The following is a 12,569-nucleotide window of genomic DNA, read 5'->3' as shown; positions in this document are numbered from 1 at the left end:
TAGATTCAGTATTCATCCTGGTGGTAGAAAAATGTACAATGACTTGAAGAATCAGTATTGGTAGAAACAGATGAAGTCTGATGTCACCGAATATGAATCTCATTGTTTGAATTTCCAACAAGTGAAAGCAGAAAGAAAGAAACCGGGTGGTTTACTGCACAGTTTGTCTATTCCTGAATGGAAGTGGGATCACATTCCATGGATTTCATGACGACGTTACCGCATTCATCCAGAGGTTGCGATGCTATTTGGGTGATTATTGATAGATTAACGAATTCCGCTTGTTTCATTCCATACAAGATGACGTATTGACATGATCAGATGTCAGACATATACGTCAGGGAAGTGGTAAGATTGCATGGTGTGCCTAAGTTTATTGTATCTGATCGAGATCCTCGATTTACATCTCACTTTTGGCATAGTCTACAACAAGCTCTTGGTACTCGTTTGCACTTGAGTACTGCTTATCATCCTCAGACTGACGGACAGTCAGAACGAACGATACAGACACTTGAGGATATTTTGAGAGCGTTAGAGTTAGATTTTAACATTACATGGCAAGATTCGTTACCACTAGTGGAGTTCTCTTATAATAACAGTTACCAGACGAGTATAGAGATGGCTCCATTTGAAGCACTGTATGGGAAGAAGTGTAGATCCCTTTGTATTGGGACGATATCTCCGAGGTACCTGAATTTGGGCCCGATATGATTAGGGAAATGACTGATAAAGTGAAATGGATTCAGCAGCAAATGATGACAGCCCAGGATCGACAATCAAAGTATGCCAATGTTCGACGCAGACCTTTGTGTTTTGCACAGGGAGACAGAGTGTTCTTGAAGATTTCACCTTTCAGGGGCACAGTCAGATTTGGCAAGCGAGGGAAGTTGTCTCCACGATTCATAGTTCCTTACAAGATTCTCGAGAAGATAGGCGATCTTGCCTATAGACTTGCATTGCCTCCGTATTTATTTGGAATACATGATGTCTTTCATGTATATATGTTAAGGAAGTATCATCCTGACGTATCTCATATTCTTCAACTTGATGAAGCTGAACTTGACGAGTCTTCGAGTTATTTTGAGCAGCCAATACAGATCCTTGATCACAAAGAAAAACAGCTCAGAAACAAGACGATACAGTTAGTCAAAGTTCATTGGAGTCGACATGGCGTTGAAGAAGCGACATGGGAGACTGAAGACGACATGATACAGAGATTTCCTAAATTATTTCACTGATGTGAGTCTTATTCAGTATTCCATTATTTCCTTATCTTATGTGTCTATTGATTGCATGTGATTTCGAGGGCGAAATCATGTCTTAGAGGAGGAGAATTGTAAGGCCCGGGATTATTTGATTTAATCCAAGATTATTTAATTTTAATCCAAGATTATTTAATTTGAGAATTTTTAGAGTTTGGATTTAAATTCTAATATTCTTAAATTATTTATGATTGAAATTCAATTAAAAAGAGGGCCGAGGTTTGTTTTGCAATTTTTGAAGTTTTTAGGGACTAAATTGCAAATATGGTTATACATATCAGAATTTCATTTGAGGAGTCAGATTTAATACGTGTAATTGAGATGATTCATTTAGATTTCAGAGCAAAAACTGAGACCCTACCTTTTCTTCTCTGAATTTGATCTTCAAACCTTCGTATATTTTTATCCGATTGTCCAAATTTAATCTCGAGCATAGTTCTGGAATCCTTGAGACAAGAGTTTCGATTTGATGTAAGTACTTTGATGTTTCCAGCATGTTTGAAAGTTCTTAAATGAAGGGAATCAGAATTCGGTTATATCTTCATGTTCTTGAGCTTTTAAATCTTGTATGTTCGAAACCGGATCGAAGAACGAGCGTTGTTTGTACTCGATATGATTTCCAGCCTTAATTCTATTTTTATAGCTGCTGATATGTTGGTTTATGATGATATTTTGCTGATATATCTTGGATACGAGATTGGTTATGAATTCGATATCATTTCGGTCACCGATTTTCAGTCGTTACGCCGTCGGTTTATGAATTGAAGTCGTTTTGATATCTTGTTGATTGAACAGACTTTGAAGTGAATTGTTGCTGATAATTGTAGCTTACATATCACTAGTAGAATTTATGCATATTACTTCGCTATTTTTTACTTCGCCAATCACTATTGCCGAAGTAATACATAATTATTTACTTCGGTAATATAATTAACGAAGTAAAAAGTACTTTAAACTTCATCAATTAAAAAAAGGGGCTTCACTTAAATTTTCAAGTGACCTTTTACTTCATCAAGTATAATTTGATGAAGTAAAAAGGTAAAAATAAAACTTTTAATTTGTATTTGGTGAAGTAAAAGGTAATTTGTTTATCCATTTACATTTTCTCGTATAGCATCGTCTCCCCCATTCTCTCGATCTCTCCAGTGCAAATTTATTTAGGGCTTCCCTATTCGTCTCCCTCCTTTCTCTATTTCGTTCCAGCTTGCTCCCCGTTTATACACATTCAAGCACGTATGGATATATGATGCATTGGAGTTTCTGAATATGTTGATGGTTTGGATATGGTTTCTGCAGCTATCGAATCCTCCGACCGGACGCTCTCACCTCCGAATCGATTCATTTTACCCGTTCGTATGAATTTCTGATCTCTCAAAGCCTTGTGCCCTATTACTTCACCCCGTATTGTTTTTCTCCATTTGTAAATCTGAGAAATTTCATCACCGCCGGGATTTTTGTTTGTGGTATAGTTTGCCGGTTGCATCGAGTACTTCTGCACTAGGACCAGATACTCTACCTGAGACTCAGGCCGACAAACACTTAATTCCAGATTCTAAGAGGATTACCATGAAATCTCTTGTCCAAAAATCAACTAACTGAGTTGAGAGGTAAAACCTTGAAATGAATTGGTTTCTTCACTTGGAGGTACGTAAAACTCTCTATATTTTGTTTATTTCTCTGTCTAGTTTACAAAGAATTTCAAGTTTTTTCTTCATTATAAAAAAAGAATTCAGTGTTCTTTTGACAACTTGACCCTGTTTTTCCTTGTGTATACGCGATAATATTCTTTTAGTTTTTTTGAGATTTCTGTAGGTTTTTGACAACTTTACCCTGTTTTGTCCATGGCACATGAGGTGCATCAATATATCATTGCTGCTAGGAAGAAGGTTCCCATTAAGGCTAAGATGGCCTTCATGACTACTCCCTAGAGTCATGACGAGATGTGTAAGTTTATTTTGAGAAAGGTAAATGCAGTGTCATTTGTCCTTAGTTCAGAATTGTCACATGCTTTTTCAGTCAATTATCACCCCTGCAACACCATTCCTCTTAGATGCTTATGCGGTCAATCATGGATTAACCTGCATCTTAATGGAATAACACAACTTATTTATTTCTGTTGGTGTTCCAAGTTATTTGAAACAACTTTAGAATATGTTGGAAGCGATTATTTATGCTTTCCTCTTTGGGACAAATTCATTGAGTATGAAATTTCAGAACAAGATTGGTGTAGTGTTGCAACATTATGCACACGGGTGTTGGAAATTCCAAATCAGCAGCTGGATCGCTATTTTGAAGGGTAATATTTTAAATTTCGTTTAGTTTCCTTCGTTTCAATTTTTTCCTCTAATCACTCTGTATAGTAAAAGAATGCCTTGGGAATCCTAATGGTATTCAATTTAATTTTGAGTAACTGCTTGTTTTGTTTTATCTAAAAACAGTTTGTTTGTATGTCATATAATTTTACAGGTAATAAACACATTTTTTTCTGAATGAATAGTTTGTGTTATTACAACCACGCTAATTCTTGATAGCACTGCTGAGTGCTATTTTATCTTATTGTGATGTTACAGTTCAAAAGAGTTTATTGTCAATAGGCCTCTATCATAATTGAGAACAATTGGAAGCTGCTGCCACAACTTTTACAAATTTAGAAACTAATGGTGAGGAAAACGAGGGAGAGATCCCCACTGGTGCTTTGGAACAGTCTTTTAAACATCTTAACAAAAGCTTAAAGGATGCGAGGCATGCACCAGCGTTTTTCTTTCCTGGTTGTTCTTCTGAAATTTTAAATTTCTATTAAATTGATTATTAAATTGTTTTTCCTAATACTCTATTGGGTTGCTCTTGCTTCCCTTTTATCCGCATTGCTTCACTGCTAGTATTCATCCTAAAAATAGTTCATTGAGAAACAATGTTTATGTAGGAATGTATTGGGAAGGCAATTCTTGTCCAAAGAAGATAGTACAGTTAATGTGACCTGTGATTTGCGAACCAGTAAGAATTAGGTAGCTCATGCACATATATTGATTGCAACAGAGGAGTTCATGAAGTACATGTTGAGGAAATATAAATGTGTTGGTGAAGTGTATTTACATTATGCAGCTCAATCTCGCCAAATGAAGAAAGCCATGCCGAAGATCAAAATGAGTAAGCTGGTTAGATCCTAGGTTCCAGCTTAGGCATTATATCCTTGTGGAAAATTTCTGTAGTTTTTACTCATTTGTTCATTTGTGTTTTTGCGCCGCAGGTCTCGCAATATTTGTTGATTCTATCTTTTGGATGGGTTGCCCATGAGCTGGAGTTTAGCTTGTTGTCTGAACATGATATAACTTAATTACAGATAGGTTAGACAGAAAAGCTTATTTCAAGACACTAGTAATCACACTTTGAATGTGATTCTGATGTTTCTAATGGCTTTGCACACGTTATTGCTGGTATTAGTGGCATACTTGGTTGCATTATGAGCTATTGTTATTACACGGAGTCCACATATAATAAAAAGTGTATAGTAAATGGGCTAAATGTTTTTGGTTTATTGCAAAAACTATATATCATTGTTGTATTATCTGCTAAGAGTATTTTGAAATTTATTATACTCAGGCAGTGGCAAGAGCTACCTGGCAAAGATGTTACGTGATCTCGAGGTTGAAAATGGTGGCAGTATTCCACGAATTCACTCCATGTGCAAGGTAATATGTTGGGACACACCGAGAAGAAGCATTTAATTTAATGTTATTTCTCTTGTAGCCTACATATGTAATGATGTGGCCTAAAAGTTAAAAGGGTTGTGATGTGAGTATACAGTTTTATAAGACACAAGCATGCAAGCCTGTTAAATTATTTGTCAGTCTATTTGAATTTTTGAGATTGTAGTGAAAGGTTTACTGTGAATATAGATTTAATATATTTTATATCCTCCTCTTAACTGTTTTCATTGCTTTTATTATTCTTGCTATAACATTTTGTTTGTCTATCAGGCTTATCGTTCAAGCATGCTGAAGGCATTTAAAAAAACCCTTGATGAAGGGGTTTTCTCCTTTGTAATTGGTATGGCCTTTCTGTAGAGAAAGCACAAGTTATTTTCAAAATGATAATTTCTTTGTTTTGTTGCTTTTAATATCTGTTTTTGTTTACTCTATTTACATTAAAGAAGTTCTAAGGTGAATAAAGCAAAACTGGTCACTTTGTTTTTCATTTTCATGATGTTTTTTTGTGAATTTATTGGCATTTTCGCTTTAAATTAGCATTTCTTGTGAAAATTTACATTTGGAGAAGATGGTGAGTTTTTTTTTTATTTTATACTTGGTTGATGGTGAGCATATGAGCATGAATTTTTCAAAGAATTCTTATTTGTGTTTTACTTGTGCACTGGTTATAATAGTGCAATTGGTTTTATGTGTTTTTATAGAATATAATCTTCAACTCTGCTTGTCCAATTATTTGTTTGTTAAATAGCTTGTAGTTATCATTTTTTGTTTAACGTCGCTAGAAGACAAGACCTAACGCATTATGCTAACACTGGTTTGTACTCCAATTTCGATAAAGTTTTATGTCAGTTTTGAATTGTTCTTTGTGTTACTTGCGTGATTGAGCCCACAGTCACAAGATTAGTCTGGACTATCATGCATGAAAGTTGCAACCTTTTTAATTTAAGTTAATGATATCCTATTTTCTAAATTAAGATAATGCAAGCCACACTATAAGCATGTATCATCTTATGCATCAAGTCTGTAATCTCATAGATGTTTTTACTTTCAAGTGACTTCACCAAGAAACAATATATGTTTACTTGATTCCTGAAGATGATGACATTCTTATTGATGTCGAGATATCTTTTTTTTTTTACATTTTAGTTTGCAGGATCCATCGAGAACATTACAGCCAAGATCAATTTGACAAAGTTAAAAGTGAATGGGGTGAATTCGTCTACTCCTATTTAGGTGCCTAAACGTGTCATGTATATTGGGATAATACTTTTTTTTCTCTGTTTGAATACACTTCTAGTTTTGTGGAAATACTTGTGGATACATGCATATTTCTGGGTAATTTTGGTGGATATACTTTTTGATGTATGGATGTTTGTCGTTTTGAGATGAATAATTTATTAATTTTATTAGTCTATTTTGAGTTTCAAAAATATATTTATATTGTGGCATTATTGTATCTAAATTTTAATGTAGTAAAATATATGTTTTTACTTCACTAAAATTAAATGGTGAAGTTAAATAAATAATTTACTTCACCATAAATCCGTAGCTATGAAGTCGTTCAAAGAATTTACTTCATCAGTCCATATAAATGATGTAATCATATATCTTCTATTACTTCGGCAATTTCACTAATCGACGGAGAAAACATATATCTTTTACTTCATCAATTATTGAACTTACCGAAGTACAAGATATTTTTTTGCTTCGTGGATTAGTGAAATTGCCGAAGTAAAAGACTTCTTCTACTTCGTCAATTAGTGTCATTGCCGAAGTATAAGCATTTCTTTTACTTCGGTAATTTCATTAATCGACGAAGTACAAACATATCTTTTAATTTGGTAATTTATGAAATTAACGAAGTAAATGATTTTATTTTACTTTGTTAATTAATTAAATTACCGAAGTAAAATATATGTTTTTACTTCGGCATCAGCCCAATCTTGAATCGGTTTTGGCTCCATGAACCTCGCAAAGACTTCGGTAATTTCAATGCTACGACTTCGGTTATAATGCGAAGTAAAACAATACCTATTACTTCACGTGACACTACTTCGGTAATTATATATCTACGACTTCGGTTATTAATAACCGAAGTCTTTTGCGATTTTTCTACTAGTGTATCCTTCATTTCAGATTAAATAAGAGCGTGAACGACTCGAGAAGTTCGCTTTCAATCCGAAGAATATTAGAGCAAGGTTTGACGTCGTTTTAGTTGAAGATGGAATGATGAAATGAGCAACTTTTGATATGAGCTTGAATAAGATTGATATATGTGTTCTTGACATTTTATTTCAGATTTGAATCCTTCAAGAACCTAGAAGAAACGAGAAGGTATAAACGGACATCGATTGAAAAGGTCTATGAAACTCAAGAACGGTGATTCTTGAGTTATCCCGACAGAAATCACATACTTGTGGTTGTATGTTCTTTCTTTTGAATATGAATTGTTGATCCATCATAGGTAGTGGATCTTTAATTTGTAACTGATGTTATATCGATGTCGTATCGGAGATGAACTATCGAATATGGATCCATCCAAGGTTTATAGTTAAATCTTGAGGCCTTGAGCAGCTTTAAACCTCTATCCAAGATTGATATGAGTCTTGAGTGCCTGGAGAGGCTTTAAATCTCAAAACCAAGATTGTGCACGAATATTGAAGTCTGGAGCAGCTGTAAACCTCAACGAAGAAATTAGTTTACGAGTTATGTAATTTATTCTTTATATCTTGAAGTTGATATACGTGATATTGCATGTTTATGTCTTTTATACTGAGAATCATATTCTCACCGGATATTTCCGTCTATTGTCTTGTTTGTATGTGTGTATGACAATGGGAAGGGCTGGATCAAGTCAAAGACAACCTTGAGAGACGATGATCGAGATAGAAGTGTGGACTCGGGTTTGTAGCTGAAAGTGAGAACTTTGGACTTAGAACAAGTTGTTAGAATCTTGAACTTGGTTGTAACTCTATTTACTTCTTGTGTAGTTTATTACTTTTGTTGGATTCTAAACTTCTAGTCTTATGTATTAAACACTTGTAATCATGTTTAGATCTTGTTTTATGTATTTGGATGTGTTTTGGACTTGATTATCAAGGATTTGAAGGGATCAAAGGATCAAGATTATGCCGCAGAAAAACAGGGCCTGTATCTACCCAGGGCAGTGCCCGATCTGCATAAAAGAGCAGACCAGGCGCAGCCCCATTTCATCCAACCCGAAGGTTGGAGATTTTAGGGCGCCCGAGCGGTAGAAAAGTGCCGCTCGAGGGGACCCCCCTTTAAAAAAATTCTTGTTTTGATTGCTTCTAATCCTTGGTCCTTTAATCATGTGTAATTACTAATTGCTATAATATTGAGATTAGCAACCCGAGGCCCCACAACATTTGATTTAGTATTACGGAGTTTTTTCCTCAGACTTAAATTTCGAGAACTAAATTTCTTAAGTGGGAGATAATGTAGTGACCCGTACCCAAGTAAGATGATTAAGGAATTAATCATAATTAATATTCCTAACTTCGTACGGTCCGAAGTAGAGGATTGGAGGATCCAAACTAGAGAGGGTTCGGAAGAAACGGTCGAGGATCAAAAGCTCCTAAGGAGTTCGAACGATCCAATCAGAGTTCAGAGGCTCCGAACTCAAGCAGTCAGTTGTCCGAAATATTACATCATTGGTGACATCACTAAGGGACGTTCGGACGCTCCAAAGGTGGATCGGAGGCTCCGAACTGGTGTCAGCAGACGTCCTCTAGAAGCTAGACACGTGTTTGGCCAGGAGAGTTTGGACACAGGGATCGGACGGTCCAAACAGGATCGGAGGCTCCGAACCCGAGATCGGACGCTTCGATCTTTGCCTATAAATAGGGATGTCGAGCTCATTCTTCCTTGTACCTAAACTTCTTCTCTCTCCCATTTCTTAGGCCTTATAGCTCGGTTCTATGAATATCTAGGCGTATTATTGGGAATCCGGAAGCAGCATGGAGATCCCGATGTCGTAGCGAAGTTGTGCCTATGTTTCGAGGCAAGCGTCATCAGTGGGCTGACGACGGACGCAGGTATAGCTTTGGATTTTTAAAAATATTTAGGAGTATGAAATAGCGAAATAGCTTAATTAAGGTTTTTAGAGCATAAATAGTTATGCATGGGTATTTGCATTGTAGATATAGTATAGTGGACTTGTAGGCATGAGATCTAGACCAGTTGTGCTAGGATTTGCCTGCAGTGTTAGAGGTATTTAAGTACTGACCGAGATAGAAGGCATGATATATATGCTTATATGTTGCATGAGTATGTGCTATGTGTTTTACCATGTTTTACGGCTTTAGCACATGCATGTTTTTACACTGGACTGCATCTGGTATAATGTGAGTCATGACAGTTTCCATTGGTGATGAGTTACTCCTTATGGATTCATGTCTGTGGAGGCTCAGCCCTTGGTTTTTCTATCACTAGGAGTGACCACGACGGTGGAGTAGATCTATAGTTGATAGAAAAATACACGAGTACCCCACGGAGTCGCTCTCTTAGCACGGTACTGTGTATTCATGGCGCCCTGAGTAGACTATTTTACCCAGTATTTTTAAGTCATTTGCCTGCTGTATATTTGTTTACATATCATTGCTTCCGTATTGAGCATTGTCGCTCACGCCCCTCTGTTTGGTGTTCTTGGGATACCTTATGGCAGGGCAGGTTTGAGGCTAGACGGTCCAGGTGATTCGCAACAGGGTTGAGGTCGGTGCCTGTTGCAGCGTGAGTTTAGTGGTAGGGCTTGTTATCCTAAGACTTTTGATTTGGTTGTATAAGAGTATTATACACTTTTGTTGTCGTCGGTTGTATTATGCCGATTGGATTTGTAGTATTTTAATTATCCGCTTTTTACGCTTTAAGTATTTATTGCATGCGCTAATTAACTCTGATTTGGTAGTAGATCCGGGTAGGGTCGCTACAATATCCCAACATAAACTAAATAAACTAAAGCATGAGCTGGCAAAGGTCACGGGTGTGTTAGCTCGCCACGGATGCTCAGAGGTCCTCGCCACCAGTCGGGACCACAACCTCTTGACTAACATCATACTCACCTGCACACCATTTAGATCTAATGAGTCTAGAAGCTCAGCATGCTCTACCCTTTAATAACAAATACTACATAATAAAATAGCGTGCAAGCACATATCGTATAAAAATATCCTGAGGTATCTAATGAATGAATGATCGTAAAAACATTTACACAATACTGAGTCATAAACGTAAACATCATCATAATCTTGATCATATACATCATACATAACATAAATACATAACATAATCATGGCATGGAATAATCATAAAATCATTTTTCTTGTGCGGGTTATATCAGTGAAGTGCAACCATTAGAGATTGATCAATCTAAAAACTAACGTACATGACGGCGAGGTTCACCCAACCTTTACACTGGGATTCCCTATGCCTCTATGCCGCCTACTTCACCCAACCTTAACACAGGGATCCGTAGAATCCTGAACATGAGTGGAGAGGTCATCAAGCCCGGTATTCCGACTTCCAATCCCATATTTGCCACAAACCACATCAACTTCTCGAAAATATTTTATTTCCATGCCCATTAATTTTAACATAAAAATGCATGCATGAATCATGAACGTAAAAATATCATTTTTCCTTAACATTCTGCCTGTAAATATATATTTAATTTATTTTTCACAAAAATCACACTTATATCAAAATATACATATACATCTATTAAATATATATTTACGGACTATTTTATTTGCTACTGGCTAGTTCGAGTTGTTGCCCCTTAACTAAAACCCATAAACTTAGACTGTCTCATTAAAATTTATCCTGGTCCAAAAACACTTAGACTAGCCCAATCGCACTTAAAATGACCCAATTAGACGTATATTTGCCCAATAGTACTTAGCCCAATTTAGAACTTACACTACAAGAAAAACAGCTAAATACAACGGATTTTATCCGTTGTCGTAGGCTTCAGAAAATTGTTGTACTTTTCGGTGTTGTTGAAATCGCGCCCAAGGACAACGGATTTTATCCGTTGTCTTTTCTCTCTACGACAACGGATAAAATCCGTTGTCTTTTCCCTCAACGACAACGGATTTATCCGTTGTCGTTTCTAAAAATCCGTTGTTTTTTCTCCCTACAACAACGGATTTTAGCCGTTGTCTGTTGACGAACTTTTTACAACACCGAAAAATACAACAGTTTTAGAATGAAAAAGACAATGGATAAAATTTGTTGTCGTTTATCAAATAAAAAACAAAAAACATAAATTTTAATATACAAATTTTCAATATTATAAATAAATCAAAATTTAAAATTTCCAAAATAAAATTTAATATACATTTTTCAATATTACAAATCAATCAAAACTCTAATTCTAATTCAATCTAAGCTAGAAAATATATTCATGAACTGATTTATACAAATTAACTTGAAACACTCGTTTCAGCATAGATTAACATCCACCTTTATCTCCTGCAACAATTCAGAATAAAATTAAATGAAAATTCTCAAGAAGTGGCACAAACGTAAAATAAATGCAAATTTTAGTTTTCCTTCATAGTGCAAACTTATTCCAGAAATTCTCATACCCGCAACTCCTCATACTCCAAATTTGTTTTTGAAAAAAGCTAAAAAAATGTTGAATGAATATATGAAATTAAAAATAATAATTACAGAGACAGAACAATACTCGTGAAAGAGTGGGTGCCCGGTGAGCCAACTTGTGGCTAAGAGCTTTTATGACTCTATGTATAAACAATCTTTTGTTTAATATAATTTACACTTTTATAATGGCGTTTACTTTATCTTTTATCATATTATTATGTTGTGACATACTATAAGATGTTTAGATGAAGACCTTGAATATACTATAGTGTATGTAAGATGTGGTGGCACATGGGGATGGCTATCATGAAACACGTCTTATAGTCACTGTATATTCTAAACAGTTCCTAGTCGATTGAGTCGTCCGTTAATAAGGATAAGGATCGCTCGAGATTGAGACTAGCATTTGCGATGCCGAGTACCACGTTTCATTGGTATGGAACATAGAGATGTTCAAAGCATGCAAATGGATATTCATACGATGAATGATCGAACTACCCTATCCGGACTTTCCAAGTGGTTATCACTTATCGAGTGGATAAAGTCCGCGGTTTTGGTTGTACACCATTAGTCCTTACTACTTGAAACATCATTGAGACTCTATATGCTAGTACTGTACTTTGACTCGTTTACCGACTCTATTGGGGTCATCAGGTGTCGGGATTGGGTACAGTTACGACACATATAGGAGTCGATGCTTTGTTGTCAAGGATTCACCACATACTTGCTAGTATGGATATCCTATGCAATCTGAGGAGATATTAGTGTGACGAATCTCTGGCCAGAGTACATGATGTGTTTTAAGAAATGGTTTCTTAGTAGCACATGCGATGTCACTATTTGATCTTCAAGATGCATTGCATAGTTATCGAATCTCGAACGACTCTCGATTTACCAATGGTTGTTGATTCGATCGGGATATTTGGATGAAGGGACCGTACTGTACGCTAACCAAAATCTATTGGTTCTTGCAGGCACT

The 12,569-nt window shown here is 35.9% G+C and overlaps 1 long non-coding RNA gene across 1 annotated transcript; it reads left to right on the top strand.

The window, feature by feature from the left end:
• The first annotated feature begins 2,740 nt into the window (after positions 1 to 2,740).
• On the top strand, positions 2,741 to 4,403 carry LOC140867445 (uncharacterized). The gene is made up of 3 exons (XR_012145146.1): positions 2,741 to 3,558; positions 4,186 to 4,256; positions 4,365 to 4,403. It is a non-coding gene; the product is annotated as an uncharacterized lncRNA (long non-coding RNA).
• The last annotated feature ends 8,166 nt before the right edge of the window (positions 4,404 to 12,569 follow it).

Source organism: Henckelia pumila, chromosome 4, assembly GCF_033568475.1.
Source record: "Henckelia pumila isolate YLH828 chromosome 4, ASM3356847v2, whole genome shotgun sequence".
NCBI classification, from domain to species: Eukaryota; Viridiplantae; Streptophyta; class Magnoliopsida; order Lamiales; family Gesneriaceae; genus Henckelia; species Henckelia pumila.
The sequence above is the reverse complement of the archived record's forward strand: the minus strand, read 5'-3'. Positions and strand labels throughout refer to the sequence as shown.